Source organism: Pistacia vera, unplaced genomic scaffold (assembly GCF_008641045.1).
Source record: "Pistacia vera cultivar Batoury unplaced genomic scaffold, PisVer_v2 Contig978, whole genome shotgun sequence".
Classification (NCBI taxonomy): domain Eukaryota; kingdom Viridiplantae; phylum Streptophyta; class Magnoliopsida; order Sapindales; family Anacardiaceae; genus Pistacia; species Pistacia vera.
The window spans coordinates 234389-242372 of record NW_022196865.1 but is presented as its reverse complement, the minus strand read 5'-3'; positions in this window follow the sequence as shown (position 1 = coordinate 242372).

Genomic DNA, 7984 nt, shown 5'->3' with positions numbered 1-7984 from the left:
TTAAAAAGGATGAGTGGGCCTATCCACCTCCTCTTAGACAGTCGGCCTCATGGCCAAATATTTAATAAGTGCTATTCAGAAGTTTTCGTCTCCAAATCTACCCCGGTCGATGAATTACTTACACCTTCAAATCGGTCCTGCCCGATGAACGTACTAACCCCTTCAAATCAGCCTGCCCGATAAACGTACGGACACCTTCAAATCGGCCTTGCCCGATAAACGTACGACACCTTCAAATCGGCCCTGCCCGATGAACGTACGACACCTTCAAATCGGCCCTGCCCGATGAACGTACGGACACCTTCAAATCAGCCTTGCCCGATCAACGTACGTACACCTTCAAATCGACCCTGCTCGATTCACCGACACCTTCAGATCGGCCCGGCCCGATCAACGTACGTACACCTTCGGATTGACCTTGCTCAATCTATGGATTTGACCCTCGGATCGACCCTGCTCGATCCCGGATTTACACCTTCGATGACCCTGCTCGATCCATGGATCTACACCTTCGGATCGGCCCTGTCCGATCCACGATTTCCACCTTCGGATCGCCCTGCCCGATCCACAGATTTACACCTTCGATCGACCCTACTCGATCCACGGATCTACCCTACTCGATCCACGGATCTACACCTTCGGATCGGCCCTGCTCGATCCATACGCTTACACCTCCGGATCGACCTTGCTCGATCCACAGATTTACACCTTCGGATCGACCCTACTTGATCCACAGATTTACACCTTTGGATTGACCCTGCTCAATCCATTGATCTACACATTCGGATCGGCCCTGTCCGATCCACGGATTTACACCTTCAGATCGGCCCTGCCCGATCCATGGATTTACCCCTTTAATCGACTCTGCTCGATCCACGGATCTACCCCTTCGATCGGCCCTGCTCGATCCACAGCTTACACCTCCGGATCGACCCTGCTCGATCCACAGATTTACACCTTCGGATCGACCCTACTCGTCCACGGATTTACACCTTCGGATCGGTCCTGCCCGATCCCGATCTACCCCTTTGGATCACCCTACTCGATCCACAGGCTTACACCTCCGAATCGACCCTGCTCGATTCAAAGATTTACATTCGGATCGACCCTACTCGATCCACGGATTTACACATTTGGATTGACCCTGCTCAATCCATGGTCTACACCTTCGGATCGGCCCTGTCGATCCACGAATTTACACCTTCGAATCGACCCTGCTCGATCCACGGATTTACACTTTTGGATTGACCCTGCTAAATCCACGATCTCCACTCAACCTGACCACCAACCGACCGACTCAACTCCATCACTCCCAAGAACCAGGTATTGACCTCCACTCTACCCGACGACCGACTCAACCTACCATCACTCCCAAGAACCAAGTATTGGACTTCCACTCTACCCGACAACCGATCCCACTCTATCCTCACTCCCCAAGAACCATGTATTGGATGTCCACTCTATCGGACCGACCGACTGACTCAACTCCATCCTCCCTAAGAACCATGTATTAGATGTCCACTCTACCACCGACCGACCGACTCAACTCCACCATCACTCCCCAGAACCAAGTATTGGATTCCACTCTACCACGGACCGCCTCCACTCCATCCTCACTCCCCAAGAACCATGTATTGGATGTCCACTCTACCGAACCGACCGACCGCCCGACTCAACTCCATCCCCAAGAATCGTGTATTAGATTTCCACTCTACCCACCCCGACCGACTCAACTCCACCATCACTCCCCAAAACCAGTATTGGATGTCCACTCTACCCGACCGCCCGACTCACCTCCACCATTCTCACTCCCCAGAACCAAGTATTGGATCTCCACTCCACCCGACCGACCGACTCAACTCCACCATCCTAACTCCCCAAGAACGAAGTATTGATCACCACTCCACTCGACCGATCGATCGACCGACTCAACTCCATCCTCCCGAGGAACCAAGTATTGGATCACCACTCTCCTATGCCACCGACCGACCGACCGACCCATTCTTTTAAACTTTCACTATCACCACTCCACCCGACCGACCGACCGACTCAACTCCATCCTCCCTAGACCAAGTATTGGATCACCACTCTCCCTATGCCACCGACTGACCGACCGACCCGGTCTTTTCAAACTTTGACTATCCCACTCACCCCGCCCCCGCCACCGATCAACACACAGACTTAACCTGTCTAAAAGATTCAATTGCCCTTCCTACCCACCGGCCAGCACATTGCAACAGGTCAGCTCCCGCACCGAAGCTTACACTCCCATGCTTCACGTCCAGAGATTCTCCAAATCTGGGCGATTGGCTAAGAGCAGTCTCGCACTTGTTCACCCTCGAGGTGATCAAGCCAAGGGGCCTCGTCCATTCAGCCTTCCATAGCGAACGAGTGGGTAGCCATGGGTCAAATGTTTGCGCATTTTGTTTAGCCCTTTGCATCCAGTAAAAAGCTCGTGGAGTCACAAGCGCAAGTCTTACGGTCCAACAAGTCGGCAGAGCCGATTCCATCCCACTCGATCACCCGAGTACCCCAACCGAATGAACCTTTAATTTAACATGTCTCAACTCATTCGACCCGACTACCGAGCGGATACCTCTGTCATGGATTTTAGTTCACTTCTTCAGTCGGCAGGACACCCCGAACGAGCAGTGAGCCCCAGAAGTCTCGTTATCTCAGTCCTTTCGACCCTTCACACCGATCGGGCACACCCTCTTGGGTGATTGCACATTTTGGATCAGCTTTGATACTGAGCGACCCTTAACTACGAATCACCTACATCAAACTGTTCAGCTACCCGACAATCGGCCGTTCAGAAGGAGGACCGAATGCCCATCGATCGCTTCCTACTCTCTGACTTAAGAAACTCTTTAACTCAGAGAGTGGGGGCAAACTGTTAGGGCCAAAAATCATCCTTGGCCCGAATAGAAACGGGCTTGACACTGAAGAAGAAGCCAGCCCAATCCCGATATGACCCACCAGATTAGGCCCATTCGGTACAAGATATAGCCAGCCCAAACCACGTAGGCACGAGCCTCCTAATCTCAGTCCATTTCCTAGGTCCATGGGCATCCAGAGCCCACAACCCCCTCAGAATCCTTTCCACTCCTGATCAATCTCCCATTCAATGTCACCTTCCTATTCCTGATCACTTTCCTACTCGGAGTTCTCTCTTAATCGAAATTACCTTCCATCCGGATACTGGTAAGACAGCTTACCCCAGCCCTAATTCTTCTAGGGTTTGTATCAGATTCATACTAGGACTCCTACTTCTACCAGGATTGGGAGACCAGACGACCACTATATAAGCAGAGGCCAGCCCTCTCACAAAAGGGGATGACATTACACCTTCAGACTGAAAGCTCTGACTTAAGGCTTCACATCACCGCCGTAGTCCAGTTCCCGACAGACTTCTGGTAACCTGTACTCCAACCCTCACTATATTAGCCTCTCTCAGCCTTGCTGACTAGAGTGCCTACGGCAAACACCACCCCGTGTTTCCCGTTCGCTTCACGCGTGTGTTTCTCTACGTGTGCAGGTGCAGCGGATCGCTAGTGGCCTCAACCTCATGGGATCAGACCCCCCTTCCGTACGGTGGATTTTTACGTCTACAAATACATTCAATTCCACTTACATTATAATACTGTGATGATTAGAACATACATTTAAAAAAAAAAAAAAGAGTAGATATTCATGTGTGTCGCATAATAATTGGTAGTATAAATTTGGTCCATACAATATACCTATATATCCTCCACATATACTTTAAAACTATCTATTATATTTGATTTTATATGTCTCATTTTAATATTGTTTCTCACATCACACTCAAACGTTATTAAGTAATGTTTAAATTTAACAGGTAGAAATCTTATATAATTATTTAAATTTTTTTTTTTATCCACATTTCAACTAATTTTTAGATCTATTAATACCTTCCAAATCTAATAAGTCATATAAGACATAAATGTAGTAAATGATCATTTTGTGAGACTCAAACAAGACCTCTAGATAAAATAACTAAAGTTTTACTATTCGACCACAAGGTAGTGGTTTATTAATTTAGGTTTTGAAGGATCCCACGCCAAATAATTCTTAAGGTTTAAATATGACAAGGCCAGTGGTTTATTTAAGTTTGAATTATCAGGAACAAATATATATATTCATCTTATAAAGATAATTCAATGTATATAAATAGTCTTAACGAAATTAACTTAGGACATCTTAACAGAGATTTTTACTCTTTATATATCATTAAAACAAACGTTAACAACATATTTCCATTAACTTTGAGTATAATATGTGAATATATACAAAGTCTTGCAAATGGTCAGGTTGGAGAGTATAGATAATGTAATGCAAACAAATGGACTATATAAGTATAATTAATTTATTATAATTAAATTTGATTGTGAGAATCTTGGATTAATAGGACAAAAGAATGGAGACGCATCCCCCCGTGACTCTGTGGATTGCGTTCTGGTGGTTCCCAGAATCTATCCACTGACAAATTGGTTTAGTTATGCGTATCTCACTCCCCCACCACCGCATTTACATCATTTATTGTATTTTTGTTTACTGTTTGTGTTATAATCTAAGCAAGGTTTTCTCCATCAATTTTATCCACAAGTACACAAAACCATATCTTAAAATAAGCTTATATGGTCAGCTTGATTCATGCAGACTCCATCTGATTTGACTGCCTATACGAGACAGTCCTGTCATTTTATTCTATTTACTTATTCCATGTTAGTTACAGATAATATATATTATATATACATGTAACAATAATCGATACAATGATTTAATTAAGGGTTAGATTAATCTAGAAAGTCTTAATCTAGAATTAATTCTAGGTTACGCTTGATCGGCCTGGAGGGTGCGTTGGTCAGCCTATTAACCGTTGGTCAGTCGTGTTGATTCAGAAGAATTTTCTTGAATTTGATAAATCATGTCTTCATTATCTGTATTGTACTAGATTCTTCTTCAGAGTCTGTTTGAATAATTTTTAATAATTGTTGTTTTAATCTGAATCTATTTCTAATTTTTTAATTTGATTTTCATAGGACACTTAGTTGCGTAATGACCTTGTTGTTACATTTCCAACATGTGAGGTTTTTTAGATATTTTCTTATTAGAAGATTTTTCTTTTATAAGGTTTGTCATAAGATTTTTGTTCATATTTGTAATCTTTTTTATAATAAGGTTTTCTATATTGTTTTTGTTTTTTTATCTTTTTTGTACCTGACAAGGAGGTAAATTTTTTCATAACCGATTGGCTACAAATCCACTTAATTCTGTTTTCTTATGTTTTATTCATTTTTAATTTAGCTTTTAATTTTAAATCAGTGTAAATTATTAAAGCTTCGTTATTAATAAAACTAATCAAATCTCCGTAGGTTAAGTCTTCATAAGGTATATTGCCATCATGTTTTTTGTATAATGCATTCTGACAGTTTGACAAATAATCTAGGTAGACCATCTAGGAACCTTTCTTTCCAATAGGGTTTCCTACAGTCTGTTCTTGTGATACTTTTTGTAAAACTATCTTTATACCATCTAAAATCAGCCATAGTTGGACATCTTAAGTTAGCTAATATTTCTTGTGATTTTTCTAAAGCTTGTTGGGTCTCCTACAAAGTTTTTGGTTATTGCATAAATTAATGTGGCTACAGCATCTCCTTCTTCATGTTCATACCTACTTGCCTATTACCTTCTACTTTGACTTTCCTAGTCTTTTTTGTTGCGTGTATATGTGATGTTTATTGATTTCGTAAATCATTATCCCACCATTTTTTAACATTCCTGTAAATCCTAGACTAATATTTTGTGATTTGATGGTCATTGTTGTCATGTGATTTATGAGCTAATGTTGTCATAGTCATTTCTTGAATTCTAATATTGATGTTTTTATTGAGGTTAGATTATGAAAAAGTTTATTTATAGACAGAATAAGGTCTAAGTGTTTTCCTTAAAAAAGATATGTATCGATAACTGATAAATGAATAAAACTATCCAAGAAGAAAAAGTTATGTTGAGTCAATATCCATAAAGTGAAACGTAAATTCTTGAAAAATGGTATAAAGTTAAAGATCCCACATTGGGACTCTCTCACCTATTAGGTTCGTTTTTGGGTTGAGTTCTCCATTAAGCTGGAGCTCTATCAGAAAATTAAGGGGTGTTTGTCTAAGCTTATAAGCTGGTCAAACTAGCTTATAAGCTCTAAAATTAAGCTGACCCATTTGTTTATAACTTTTTTGAGCTTATAAGTTCACCCATTTGTTTATAACTTTTTTGAGCTTATAAGTTGAACTTATAAGCAAAAAAAAATAAGTTAGGGGAGAGGTACTTTTTTTTTTTGGCTTATAAGCACTCTGCTTATAAGCTAGTTTGACCAAGTATATTACCACATTATCCTTGTTTAATTTTAAAATTCCTCAGTATACCCTTGTTTAATGTAATACATTTTTTAGTCATTTTATAATAAAATATACTTATAAACCACATTTTACCAAACACGTCAACTACTTATCGGTCACTTATAAGTATTTTAACCAAACACGTAATTGCTTAAAATTTCAAATGCTTATAAGCTAAAATTAGCTTATAAGCACTAATTTTCATAAGCTCAGACAAACACCCCATGTGCCACTATTTTATTAAAATGTCTCATCATGCGAAGAAATCGAGGTGATGAAACTGAAAATTAATTATCAGTTTGATAACGTAATTAGAAAGTAAGATGGTAAATATATTCACAAAAACAATCTTAAATGTTTAATCCACGTATTTGTATTTAAGGAGAAAATTAAAGGTAATGCTTACATTGAAAATTTAAATTTTTTTTTTTTTGGAGAATTTTAAATTTTCAATGTTAATACTTGGATTAATACAAAATGATTAGTACACGTAGTATTATTCAAAAATTAAAGGCTCCGTTTGGTACATTATTTTTACCCATATTCTCAATCATATTCCCTAAATATTGTTTGTTTTGTTATTTGAGAAATATTATTATTTTTTTAATTACTTTTAGACCCCTTAAGTTTATTAATTTCATAAATACCCCTAGAAAAAAGTTTAAAAATTAACAAAAACACCCCCACCCACTCCTACTTATCAGATTCCGACAACCACAATCGGTGGTAGCCAGAATCTGTCACAACGGCCTACTAATGACCACAACTAACCGGTAATTCACTGATCTAGCCGTCAGCGTTTCCAATCGTCGATGGCTAGGTCTGGCCGTAGATTTGGCCTTTTCCAGCCATATTCGTGGTGGATCTGGCCGGAAAAGGCCATATTGATGCCCTACCCGTCAGATTCAACCGGTCTACGTCGTAACGCCATTTTTCAGTCAGATTCTGACGGTGCTGGCCGGAATCTGGCACTGTGGGTGGGTGGGGGTGTTTTTATCATTTTACAAAAATTTTATATATCGGGGTGTTTAGTTAAATTAGCAAACCTGGGTTTTTTTTTTTTGTAAATTTTTAAATTTTACCTCGTAATACTCTCCTATTCAACTACCCAATATTATTCCCAAAATCTTGTCCAAAATAATAAAACAAACGGACCCAAAGATACGAAAGGAGATTATTATTGTCTATGCAACTAGAACCAGTAAATGAATACTTAAATCTCACGTATCCTAACAATCAGCCTTGTTTGAAAATCAATATATTATGGAATACATATTTATTAACTTGATTTAAGAGTGACGTGATTTTGATTCCTTCTATATCGTTGTAGTAAGGGTTGTTCAAAAGAACCGATTGGAACTGGAATCGGTGGGTACCCGATGTTTGGTTCCAGTTCCTACCCAGAATCGACCGTCAACAAGTAGGTTCCGATTCCAAATTCTTGGAACCGTTACTATAGGAACCGGAACCAGGAATCGAGACTAATATAAAAAAAAAAATTAAAGAGTAAGGGGTTAGTAAAAACTTTTGTAGAAAAAGTAATGTAAATACATTTATATTTATAT